We start from the raw sequence: 14,141 nt of genomic DNA on the forward strand, positions 1-14,141 counted from the left end.
GACAAAAGAGAGAGAGCTGGGATCTCACCAATCCAAGGCACTTGGACTGCAAAGCTGACAGGTTAAAGTTCTCAGCATGATAATTGAAGGGAGATCTGCCTCCTTCAGCCTCTTGAGAAGAAAGCGAGTGGTCAGCACACACACTGCTGCTTTTTACAGATTTTTATACCCTCAGTTCAGCTTCTGTCAATCATTCTCAATAGTGTAAAAAAAATGTCTTTTCTGTTGACAAGGGGTTATCAGTTTGGAACATCTCAGGAAACTGATTGATAATCAGGAAACATATAAGGTTAGGGAGTAACCAGACAATTGGGAGCCAGCTTGAAATTCCTATGGATAGCAGATATACTGATGGGATAGTTCCTGGTTTCTTCAGAAACAACAGATAGCTTGCAGCATCAGGGTTTTGGATTTTTACTTGTGAACAAGCCTCAGCTTAGCATGACTTTTCCAGATCTTACTATAGTCTTTTAACAGACTTAAGGCAATTATCGGAGTGTTCATAACCTTTGGGAGGGGAGGACTTCCACCAGTCGTCCTGGGAAAAGTATGACAACACTTGTGGTCAGGGCTCCAAAGGGCTGGAAGCTGTGATGAAACCTTTACCGTTGTTCAAATGTTGCCCATACCCCCTCTGACTCAGTCTCTTTGCTTCAGCATTCCCTAACCTGGCAACCGAGTTTTAGTCAATCAAGTTTAAATAGGCCTCCATAGTGGGACCGGGGAATGTACAGCCTGAAATGCCTATTAAACTTTACTTCTGCTTAGAGGTGTGTGTGTGTGGAAAAGTCCTTTGTAAATACAGATTAGAACTGGTCTGATAAATGCTGAGCTGGGTGTGTGTAAATGTTGCTTGATCAGCATTTGGAGCACAGATTCCCCATCATGCAGTGCTCCCCTGCTTCTCTGATCCCAGAATTCACTGCAGTCTCTGCTTCAGGCTTTCTGTTCTCCATCTCTCATGTAAATGAATAGTCATTTGGTTCCATCTGGGATGCAAATAAGACCTAGGGCAGTTGTTTCACTCTTGTCACCCTTATCTGGAGGGTTTTAAGTGTGTCTCTCATTGTATCATAATCAGTTTTTGTTTAGGTGGGGGGGGGAGTTCTTTGTGAGTCAGACAGTCTGTGTCCTGTCAGGGACATGGAGCTGAGAGGTAACAGCTAGGTGCCTATGAAAGGTTCATCTGGATAATATGAGCAAGAATAACAGTGAAGATGTGATGTCACATGCTTTAGTACACTCTAGCAATGAGTATACAAACTCTCCAGGGATCTTAGGTACATATGATAGCTACTGTCACGTGCTATGATCCATGATGCTGTTAGCTGTGGTGAATTGAATTAGCTATCATAGGTATGCTAGCACATGCAAACAATAAACCTTCATTTTCCCATATAGATATATCCCATGAAAGCAACTGTGATGTAAAAGGCTCACACTTCCTTTAAAAAGTATTGTTTGGTCCTTGTTTGAAATTGTATAATTAGGATAGGGAGTACTGCCTTGTTGAAGTGAACACAAAGAGTAAAATTACAGATGTGGGGACATTAAGGCCACATCCAAAGAACAGGGGACACTCCTAGTGCATTTTTAGACTGTAAGCAGACTGTGCCAGGCAGGAATGTCCCAGGATACCTGGTCATAGGCTGGACAAAGCTGTGCGGAGACACTACTGCGCAGTAACGCTGCTTACTGTGCAGTCATGTAGTACTTGGGTAAGCAGTCAGCATCTCGTGTAGATGTGGCCACTGTCTGGTATTTTCACTCAGTGTGCACAGCTGGGCATTTGTAAAGATTGAAGCTTTCGATTAGGTGCAGTGCTGTTTGCTGAACTCCACATTCACACGGAGGGCTGTCCAAGATGTTCATCTTGTACAGCGTTGTTTTGAAGCACTTGTATCCAGATCTTAGTTTGTTCATCTTGGCCCATAATTCTCTATCAAGGTTGTGCCCAATGGGGTACTTGTTTAGTGTTGGTATAAGACCCTTCTGGAATAGATTTTAGACTGGATTACTTTGAATGATAAATTAATTTCCATTCAACCCATCCATTAACTACATTTAGCACAACAGACAAAGCCACAGTACCTGGCCTGTCTGACTCTGTGTGGGCTCAGAAACCTGGCAGCACAGGAGCAGTTAGGGTCGGTCTTCTTATATCACTTGGTCTAATGCTCTAGAATGCAGGGAATACATACGTGGTAACTAGTGCAATCTATTATGAGTCTTTGGGCACTGTTAAGTATAATGTTGAGCTTTTTAGTGTGACAACTTGTGGACCATACAGGAACATAGTAATCTGCTGGGGGCCTATACTATTGCAAGTGTGGTGGTTCTGAGCACTTTGAAGTTGGTACCTGGTATTGAGCTGGCTAAATGTCTTAAGGCAGCTACCTGTGCAGAGACTTTGCTGCTGACCTTCTGAATGTGCTGTTTATTGGTAAGAAAACAGTGTAATGTGACTCCTTGGTAAGTTGGGGTATGCTCTTGGGGAAGTAGATAGTTGCTTACTCTGATATGCAGTGTGCTCTTAGCTTGACAACTGTCCACATGGAAAAGTGGTGATAGTGATTTATTGATGCTCCCCACTGACCTCATGCCTTTCAAACACCCCTTCCACAACCCCTGTGCCACTGGCCTGGAGCGAAGCAGAGGCACCAGACTTGGTACGCCCTACTGTTGTTGGGGGCTTTACACTGCGTTACACTGAGTGGGGCCATAAATCTGTGTAATTGACAACTGGCCACCCCATCCCTCAAAGCTGCGTGGCTTTCCTGAGAGAGGACAGCTTTTTGGTGTGGAACCACTTTACGCAAATTGGAACCCAAACCGACCCTAAAAGACACTAAGAGCTTTTTTCAAACCCCACAGTGGAGGTGTCACAACAGGTGCAACTCTAAATTTTTCTGGTGTGTTTCTGGCTGCTATTTGGCAGCACATCTAGTTATGAGCACAGCTGCATGTAAGGTGCAGCAGGAAATGGGAATTCTTCCTAGCAACTCCCCCACCCCCACTCCTTCCCTTACCTCCTGAAGAGCCGGAGAAGGCTCAGCCCCACAGGCCCTGACACTTGGGTTTCCCAGCTCACCCACTCCCACAGCAGGGAGATGGCACCCAGGCATCTAGGTTTCTCAGCTGGGCAGTGAAATGCAGACAGTCCACGGCATGGTCAGTACTGGGCTTCTGGTCCTGGGCAGGGGAAATGGTCCAGACAGGGGACTCACCATAGGTCCTTCAGTGTCTCCCTTGTATTCAAACCCTGAATTTGTGTGGGAGGCCCAGTCATGAAGTCTGAGATACTGGATCCAGGATGGTTTGTTGGAGACGTGTGTAGATGGCACCAGTGAAGTGAGGACCAAATATGTAGGGCTGGAATGGACAGTTTAGCGACTATTTGCACCTGTGGCACTGCGGCATTTGAATGAGCCATCCAGGTCCAGAAAGATGCTGCAGAGGTCCAAAAATGAAGTCTGCAGATAGCCATCTGCTGTCTGAGGGAAGCCATCCTTGCTGCTATAGAGCTGAGAGAGTTGCAGCACCAGGATAATGAGTTTATGCACAGGGTCAAAAACCACTTGGGATACAGCTACAACACCCCTGAGTAGCATCAGCACCGCCTCTTGCAGGGACAATGGTGCCCTCCTGGACTGGAGCAATGGGGCAGGCTGTTGCCTAACCCCTCCTTCCCCACCACCATGGAGAGCCCTGCTAGGGACTCCTCTCTGGGGCAGCATGCCTGAGTCCTGGTGGGGAGGGAGCCCTGGATGATGGCCATGGCTCATTTCACACTGCACATTGTTTGGGAGGTGCTGGGGTGTTGGGGAGTCCCAGAACAGGAGATCTGGCATGTGAGAGCCTCTGACCCATGGTCCAAGGAGCCAGGAAGGCATCTAGCGGGCCCCACCCTGGGGAGCAGCAGTGCAGGAGGGGAGAAGGACCGGGCTATTTGAGACCCACTGCCAGGGATAGCATTGACTCAGCCTGCCTTTCCAAGGCCAACTCGCTACCCCCAGCCATGGCAGCATAGGTGCAGGGCTTCAAAGAGGTTCCAGGCCAGTCCTGGAAGGGTGCGGGAGAGCTCAGAATGGAGGTGGGGGGCAGCCTGCCAGCCCACTGGGCCAGGCTACTCCAGGCCTGGGTCCCACTGCAGGTGGGTGGTGCAGCCTTTATGCGGATAGGCAGCCCCCAGGGCCCAGGTCCAAGTTCTGAAGCAGGCTACAGTTTTCCTTTACTATCCACATGAAAAGTCTGGCAGCTGTAACATTTCATTAAACCGAGGGGTGACAGTTTTGTGCTTTCCCCTCACTGCCCCAAGGTTTCATCTTTGCTGAGTTGAGCCCCTGCAGCTCCCCCTCCTCCCCCATTCCCTCAATGTCAAAACCACCCTGTGAAGCCTGGGTCTTTCCCACTCGCTCAGTGTTAACTGAGAAGAAAGTTCCAAGTTCCAGAGCGGACAATATTCCACAGTTTTTGTTTAATAAACTCACTAAAATGTTGGCAGCTTCAATATTTGATTAGAACGAGGCAAGTCTCTTCCTTGAGCTGCATTTCCCCACACCCCAGTGTGTGTCCCTGTGTTTGGGAGTTGAGGAGTGAGAGGGGAAAGGGAACAGTGCCTGGGCAGCCTGGATTGTGGACAGTAGTGCCTATGATACAGGGCCAGAGGAGCCCAGAGCTGGAGACGTATGGCTTGGTGCCAGGGCAGGGGTATTCAGAGCTGCCTGGCCCTACTCATTTGGGGAGGGCTTCCGGTCCCCACAAGTGAGGAGCTACTTGGGCAGGGCTTCATGGATCCAGATGCACACACACATACACACACTAATGCAGAATCGAGAACCCAGGCATCCAGGATACACACATGGACACACACACAAATTCAAACAAACACACATGGAACCCAGGCATCCTGGTCATGTGTGCACAAATGTACACATATACAGAACCCAGGTGCCTGGCACACACGCTTAGCAGGTGCAGGGTGTGGTGGATGAGCATGCATGAGATGGCTGGCTGGTGGCTTGTGGCTGTGAGGGCACATGCCATTATGAGTCACTGTTGCATTATGTCCACGTAGGAGCCTGTGATGTCCCTGCCAGCCAGTCAGGGGTGGCTTGGCTGTTCAGCTCTGCTCATGAGTCTCTGGCAGCCTGAAGAGCCCATGGGGCATGCTGGGAGGTGTGTGAGAGCCCCACCTACCTGCTGGGCTTGGGCCATACGGGCAGGCTCTGTGGTCCCCATCCCCCACAAGGGCTATTGTGTGTTCTTCTTGCTCCTGACCTAACCATGGGATCTCAGAACAAGGCTTGAAAGTTAGAGTGCTTCCACCTTGGACTTCTTGAATGTCTGTACTTAGCCTCAGACTCCACACTTCAAATGCAGCACAGAGGGGAGAAGAAGTGATTTTTATTAAGCTGGAAGTATCGGCTCTGTGTCCAGGCGGGTGGTTTGACAATTTATGCAAGGGAAGGAAAGCCTTGTACAATGTAAATGGAGGAAGAGCCTCAGTGTTTTCAAGCCATTAAACAACATTGTTCACTGGCTGCCCAACATATTTTTGGATATTTGGCTTATGTCATGTTTTTATTAGTTTCTTTACTTTCTGAGAAATTGGTTTTCGGTTTGCTTTATCCCAAGAGCCAAGATTTAGTTAAGCATTACATCAGCCTGCTTCCAAGCCCATGGGAAATGGCCTGTCTATATGGACATATTAAACAGCAGAGTCAAAGGATGAGAGAGATAATGTCTAATGAGAAACTTAGTTACTTAAAATTTTGGTCACTTCATTTTATATTCTATTTTTTTCCTTGTAGTTAACAACATAGATGTGGATGTCTGGAGAGGTGGGATTTGAGGGAATGTAGTTTGCATCTGACATGGCTTTTTCAGTTGTACAATATTTTCTGTTGTCACTATCTGAGTATTTATACTTATATGTAACCCCATCTTTTAGTGTCTCAGAAGCATAAATGAATGCATTTTCACATTTCTTCTGTGATAGAGCACTAGGATGCAAACAGATGAAATAACTGATCCAGGTTATTAAAATGCTAGTTTAGAAGTGTTTTGAAGACAAGTTTCTTTATGCGAATTCGAACAGGTTTGGTTGCTTGGAATTTAGGTTTACTTTTGAAATGAGAGGAAAGGGAACAAATTAGAAAAGGTTTTCTGGGGCATGTTTGTGGTGGTGTTGTCTTGGCTTTTGGGTGTGGTAGAATAATTTGGCTTCCTCTTCCTGATTTTAACAAGAAAGCTGTTTGCATGTAGTCTGCAGTGCTGGTATCAATCTGTGTATCATGCCTCTAGAAAATGCATTGTAATAATATGTAGATTAAATAGTGAATGCAGCACCATAACACAAAATAGTTAATCTAGAGGCCTGAACTCATTATATCACATTGGAAGTTTTTTATGAGCCAAAGAAATGGTAATGTATCATGTGTATCTGTTTGTTTGCATGTTACATGTCATTTAAATCTTATTCTCCCAACCCCATGCCAGAAATCTCTCAGATTTAATACAAAAATAAAAATAAGAAAAATAAAGCTCTAGAGCCTCTCTTACACATCCAAATCTAACAAAGTCTCCAGATTGTATCCACAAACCCAAATTATTAGAGTACCTGGTGCTTCCTTTTGTTGCTGTGTCATTCTGAGGTACTAGCCGATATCAGCAAAAAAGTTCACTTTAGAAAATACATGATGCATAGTACAGACAATTAGTGTTAAATATGAGCAGTACAGGGGGTCTATTCTTATTTCTTCCATACTGATGTGTCCTATGGTGTGAGGAATGAACAAATGAAAGGTGTGGAAGAGGAGCAAGTGGGGCACAGAAGATATAACTTGGAGTGCTGTTTTGTGATGCTGGGTGAAGTCAAGGGGGGAGATTGCTTTAATTTTCTTGTTTGGGGAGGGTGTCAGCCTTGAAAAGTCTGGGAGAAGTTGCTCTACTCCATTATAATGTTTGTGTAATTATTAAAGGACCTTAAATATAAGTAATACCTTATTCTGTGGGGAGACTGGGCGCTTCTCCATGTGTGCCAGACTGTGCAGTTGTTACTGAGGAGTCATTAAAACTTGCTTAATACTTAATACATCAATAGTAGTAACTAATGTTACTGTGCAGCCCTGATGCCACGCAGGTTTTTTCCCATGCTACTGTGCAGTAGCAATGAGCTACTGTGCAGTAGCGTTGGCATCATGGTTTGTGCCCATCAATGCTATGTTTCTGTAGCAACATGCTACAGTGATGTAGCTTCTTGTGTAGATACGCCTACTGAGACTCCATATGAAGTTGTATTTACTGTGAGTCAGAATATCAGACCTCGGCCTTATGACATGACCGCTAATTGCATTAAAGAACTTGCTGGTATTACTCATCATATTACCACTATTTATTATGGTACATTACTACATTACTACCTAAAGTTCTCAGTAACAGATGGGGGTATTGTGCTAAGGACTATACAAGCAAATAAAGACAGTCCCTGGACAAAGAGTTTACAACCTCAGATAATGGGAAGATGGTTATGTATGTAGAGGGTGGTTGAAGGGTGCATGAACAGGATACAGGAAAGGTAAAACTGTTTGCATTTGTAACATCCCCCCTCACACACTGGATTGTATTTTGTATTTGTTGTGTGTGTTCTGATCTGGACAAGATGGCCCCTGTTGTTCTTGCCATGTGCTCAGTACATGGCAAGCTGTGGCCTGTATCTAGGTGGAGGGGGGATATGTAAAACCCTTAGGCCTCATTGGCCAGGGGAAGCAGAGGATGCTTCAGGCAGATTGGTTGCGGAAGAGACTGAAGTGTGTCCCTCCTGGATTGGACAAGGCGTGCATGTTGTCACACCAGGATATACGAGTCACCTACTAAGGTTCTCTCTCTTTCTCCTGGGGCTTCTGAAAGCTGCACAGCTGAATTTGGAGCCAGAAGATCTGCTCCCCATGGGAGGGTGGGGGCGTGTCTCCCTCCCCCCACTTTCTGGAGAGGCAAGCAAAAGGGAAAGCTTCAGGTAGATGAAGCGAAGATCTATTTTGGAGTTTGAGACTCCTATTTCCTCCCCCTTTCCCCTTTTTTTCTAAAGTGGGTGAATGCCAAGGAGGTATTAATCCCTGAGCAAACTGCCCAGAAGTGGGTTCTGGCACTTACTGTTTGCACCAGCCTTGAGTGTGATTGACACAATGGGGGTATTGATCACTGGAGCAAACTGCCCAGGAATGGGTCCTGACAGTTGCTGTCTATAGGGGGCTTGCCCCCTCTCATTTGTAATTGTATCGTCTCAGCATGGAGTATAATTGAAACTGGGTGTCCAGGCTGCAGTCATAGGCCTGGGCCTTTTTTTCCTGCTGTTTCTACAGCTATGGCATACAAGCAAATAAAGACAGTCCCTGGACAAAGAGTTTACAACCTCAGATAATGGGAAGATGGATATGTATGTAGAGGGTGGTTGAAGGGTGCTTTGTTTCTACAGCTATGGCATTTCAGCCTATAGCTGAGGTTCAGCCACACACCTATGTTCAGGCCTTGGTGCAGAATAGGTCTGACCAGCTTTTCCTGCCCAGTTTAGGCCCAGTAAGGTAGCCCTGACCTCACCTTCAAAGTTTTCCTTTGCAGTTTCTGCCCAGCAGAGCTGGGATTAGAACTAGGAATTTAATGGTGCCCCTCACAGCCACCACATGAAAGTGGGGATTGCCCTACAATGTTGCAGGGAGCAACAAGGGGCCTCTTGCAAGACAAGGACCTTCACGCTAGTAACTTCCTGCAGCCCAGTTATCCCAAGGAGTAGCTCAAAGGACTCTCCAGTGAAGCACCCCCATCTCCTGCCCATTGCTGAAGGGCAGGTGTAAGGGTGCAAGCCCCTGGAACTGCCTTTTAGGTGAGCCCTAAGTCCCCAACTGCCTGGGCATGGGTGAAGGCTCCCCAAGAAGGTGCAATTTATGAACTGAGTCTTATGTTGGTAGTGTTTTAATTTGTATTTAGTGTTTTTCTTTGTTACTTTGTCTTTGTTTTTTTTGTAATAAATGTATCCTCTGTGTTTACACTGCTTGTGAGGAAGGGGTTTGCTTATGTTGGACACCCTAGCAATTTATTTAGTGTTTCCCAGGTGGTCTGGGTAAACTACAGTTAGACTCCAAAATTGAACCCGGCCAATGTTGCTGCTGAGCAGTGCCCAGCAGAAGGGTTACACATTAGTTAGTGGTTTGTGCCCCACTAATATTAGAGCTTGGCACTGTATTTTACAAACTATATGTATACTTTCTAAGTATTTGTGCAAATTTAATTCTAGCTTAAATTTATTTTGTAAATTTTCAAGAAAAGGCCAGAGAATTTGTTCAAAAGCCAGATTCTGATACCTTTGCCCATTTAGTAGTACCTTTTTCATTCTGCAATGGCTGAAATGGCAGTGTCTATTTTACTGTTTCCTATCTGGTTTTGTTGCTGGATCTCATTGGGTGCATCTAAACGAGACATTTACTGCAGGTGCCTAATTAGCTCAGTAGTAAATGTCTCCACGTCTACGCATGTGGCCCTGTTAGGCTGCAGGAACCTAATAAACTCTGCAGCAGGTTAGTACTTGTAAATACAAGTACTGCCCTGATGCAGTGTTTTTTCATGTGCAGCAACACATGTGTAGACACCATAGGTGCCAACTACATGGGTGATCCAGGGCTCAAGCACCCACTGAAAAAAATTAGTGGGTGCTCAGCACCCATGAGCCATGGCCATTTTGGTTTTACATGTTAGATCTCTGTGGCTGTTTGCAAATGTTAAAAAAAACCCAACAAAATTATGTGCTTTACTAGAAAAAGCAGTGCATTATTTCAACTGGGCTTTGTAGCGTCTGTAAAGATTGAACACTTCAATCAGCTATTAGATAAAAGCACCAAAAAAGCCCAACTGAAGCGCCTGATGTTTACAGACATTGGGTGAGACAGGTTGAAATAATGCACTACCTCTGTTGGGCTTGCATGCGTGGAGCGTGGTACCCACTGGCAAAAACCAAACCTGGCACCTATGGCAGACTCTGACCTGGCTGGTTTGGGCATGAGGGTGTTTCAGTGGAGGGGGCTATCTGCTGGCTAGCCCCACACTGAAGCACCCTTGTGCCTCAGCCTACCCCTCCACAGCATATTGACCCAGGTCAGAGCACCTCTGGGCTGGCAGGCTGACCCCCCCAGGCTCTCTGCCAGCTGAGGCTGTGCTGCCCCAACTCAACATACTGTGGTCCCACATGTAAATGCAGCACCCAGGAGCAATAAATTCCAGTGTGATATGTGCTGGAGTGTATTGCTGTAGATTACTATGCATGTGTAGATGTGCCCATGGAGAGTTCAACATTTTCAACTCTATTTGGCCTTTCATTTAATGAGATTGCATGTGGCCAGAGACAACATTTCAGTTTGTATGTATCGCTGCCTGAAGGAGAAATAATATAAACTCGGTATTCTTTGAACTATCCAAGTGCATGAGCTTGGAATAAGAACTTTCTGGATAGTAACTGACACATGTAATTCTACGACCATTTGTGGTTTACATAAATCTTTTATTTATTCAAATTCATAAACTGTAACATCCATTTTTATGACACGTTTCTTATCATATATCTTCCTTTAAAAATGTCATGAAACAGTAAGAAAAATATTATGGCATCAGAAAAATAGAGAAATCTTAAGATCCAGTGGTAAACTAATTAACTTTCTTATTTCCTGTACAGTAGCTATCATTACACTGTTAGTCCTCTGGAAACTTGTAGTATTCTTCATTAAAGGTTATAAACAGAGTCCACTTTTCTCAGTTCTTGGATGGGAACTTTTCTTGAGTTCCTGAACAATGGAACTCTGCTTCAGTCTGAACCAACAGCCATAGAGTGGTGTATATACATATACAATACAATGCTTTCTCCTGAGTGTTTACTAGTACATACAAACTGAAATACGGTATTGAAAAGACGTTAGGGGTGCTTGTTCTGCCAAGTAAGGAATAACGTGACTGATTTTACATGGCAAAATAAGTAACTCAGCTTCATCTTTAGCAGAAGGATGCAGCTTGTTGGAACTCTCATGATTTTACTCTTGAATAGCTTTTCTAGTATCAATGTGTTAACTGTCTTCATAGGGAAGTGTAAAAGCTGTGGCAGCCACATCTTTACCAGTTTAATAAAACTTTTCATTTTTATCTGAGGATCTTAAACTGCATTCAGAACATGAGTAAATAATGTTCCACACTATTCATACATAATATGAGCTAACTCCTATTTTGCAGATGGGGAAATGGAACATATAAAGCTGAAGTCACAAGGGGATTCTGTGAAAGTGTTGGGGCTAGTATCAAGAACTTCTTTGTCCTATTTGTCTCCTTTCTGTCCTTACATATTAAGTCACCAGGACCAGATTGCATTCACCTCATATTTGTGAAGGAACTCAAATATGAAATTGCAAAACTATTAACAATAGTATGTAACCTATTGTTACAAATAACCTCTATGCCAGAGGACCAACGGATTGCTGATGTAACAGTCATCTGCAGCAAAGTGTTCCAGAGGTGATTCTGGGAACAACAGACCAATATCACTTTCTTCCTTGGTAATTTGGTAGTATCTGTGATAAAGAATACAACCAGCAATCACATGGACAAAACAGTACACTGGGGAAGAGTCAGCTTAGCTTTTGTAAAGGGAAATCCGGCCTCACCAATTCGCTGGCGTTTTTGGAGGGTGTTAACAAGCATGTGGACAAGGGAGATCCAGTTGACATTAATATATTTGGATTTTCAAAAAGCTTTCAATAAAGTCTGTTGCTAAAGGTTTTTAGGGTTGAAAGGAAGGTTCTTTTGGGGACTGTTGGCTGGTTAAAAGATATGAAGTAAAGAGACCTTGGAGTCCTTGTAGATAGTTCTCCAAAAACATCAGCTTAGTGTGCAGCCGTCACCAAAAAAGCCAATAAAATGTTGGGCAGCATTAAGGAAGGAAATGCAAATAAAATGGCGAACATCACCATGCCATTATACAAATCCACGGTGCATTCACATTTTGAATACTGTGTGAAGGTCTGGTCTCTGCATCTCCAAAAGGATGTAGTAGAATTAGAAAAGGTACAGAGAAGGACCACCAAGATGATCGGGGTATGGAGCAGTTGCCATACAAGGAGACACTAAAAAGACTAGGACTCTTCAGTTCCAAAAGGAGAAGGCTAAGGGGGGTTATGATAGAGATCTATAAAATCATGAAGGGCGTGGACCAAATGAACAGGGAACTGTTGTTCACCAGTTCCCAAAATACTAGAACTAGGGGGTACCCATTGAAATCAGTAGGTGGCAGGTTTAAAACTAACAAAATAAAGTACTTTTTTATGTAACACATAGCTAACTCATGGAGGTCATAGAAACAGATAATCAGGTTAAAAAACTAGACAAACTAATAGATGACAGATATATTAATAGCTATTAAATATAACAGTCAGGGTATATCCTCTGGCACCTCTAAACCAATGCTAGGGAGTGTATGACAGGAGATTGATAGTATACCTTGTTCATATGCTCTCTCTCTAAATAATCTACTTCAGCCACTTTCAGAGATGGGATACTAGGCTAATTGGACCATTGGTCTGAGTCAGTATGGCACTTGTTATGTTCTGTGCTTTATCCATAAAACATTTCATAGATATTTCATAGATTGTAAGGGCCTGGAAGAGACCTTGCAAGATCATCGGGTCTAGCCCTCCTGCACTAGGCAGGAAAGAGACCTGGGGTCGGGCGACCCCAGCGAGGTGACTGTCCAGTCTCCTCTAAACATTTTGAATGATAATATAAAAGTAAAAGCTCAAACTTGCCATTTTCTTTTCATTTGAAAGTATATAAATCAGTTCAAAAAGCAGTAGAGACATTGTTCTGAACTAATATGGGCAGGACAATGAACAGCTATTCAGCTACCTATAAAGGCTAAAACTGAGGAAATTAAGTCATGATGTCACTGTGACCTGGTGTACATTTTTGGAGCAAAACTGAAACCATGCCAGTGACCAAGATATGATGTACATGATTGGAAGGAGGATTTTACAAATAAAGTCTTACAAGCCATTAAGTCCAACGTTTTCTCTCCCCCAACTTTGATAATCATGTCAAATATATTTTTTATAACAGAATATGCCTCTGGAACATCTCATTTTGTCAAAGAGATAAAGGGAACCCCACCAGGAACAGTAATGGCAACAAGCAGAGAAGCAGCACTAGTGCCAGGAACAGCAGATACCTGCCAGATCTATACAGCTGTAGTTGAGCAAGTGTTGATCCATGCAATATTCCAGTTAATATACTTAGCATGTACTGAGAAGCTATTCAGCAGTCAGAAAATTTGAGTCATGATTAAGATGATTTCTGCCTTTTCCATATTCATCCTTTTCACTATGCTATAGGACTGCTCCAAAATCCTGGTAAGAAAAATCCTGTTCCAAGTCTAGTTAATCACTTTCATAAAATTAATTTAGGTTTAGAAACCTTGTGCTGTATTTTTACTACACACAAAAAACTACACCAAATAGAAAATTAAGTGAATGCATTCATACACTCAAAAGTTAGAAAATGTTTGAACTCAGGTTGTCTATGCAACCCTAATTCAGCTCCTTGTGCATATGTATTATGCTACAGTCTTTAATTACAAGTTCACGTATTAATTTTTCCATAGTTTCCCTCTTGTTTTATTGCACCTAGTTTTCTTCTTTGTAGGACAGACATCCTGCCCCTCTGTGTGTTAGTCAGCCTGATTCCTCCTCCTCGTACTTGCTGACTAGATGATTGGGGTTTTGGGGAGGAAAGACTGATTGGCATCCTTTCAGCTGTGAGAGATGGGAGATATTGCAGCCTATGGCATAGATGGTATGCAGCGTCTCATGTGACTGAATAGTCCAGTATGAGATTTGCATGATCTGTGGCAGTGGTTGCAAGTGTATGTCATGATTGGGTGGTTCAGGAGCTGCTTGCTTCTTGTGGACTCTTTTCTCTTCAAGCTCTTGGAGGCAGTTCCTGTCGTGGACTTTAATGCCCGTGGAAATGGTGACACCACTTGTTCTCATAGCTTGCCAAAGTTTGCAGTTGGTCAGGATCAATTCTAAATGCCTTCATATCTCACTTGAATGTGTCTT

This window comes from Gavialis gangeticus, unplaced genomic scaffold (assembly GCF_001723915.1).
Source record: "Gavialis gangeticus isolate Ggan-Ray unplaced genomic scaffold, GavGan_comp1, whole genome shotgun sequence".
Classification (NCBI taxonomy): domain Eukaryota; kingdom Metazoa; phylum Chordata; order Crocodylia; family Gavialidae; genus Gavialis; species Gavialis gangeticus.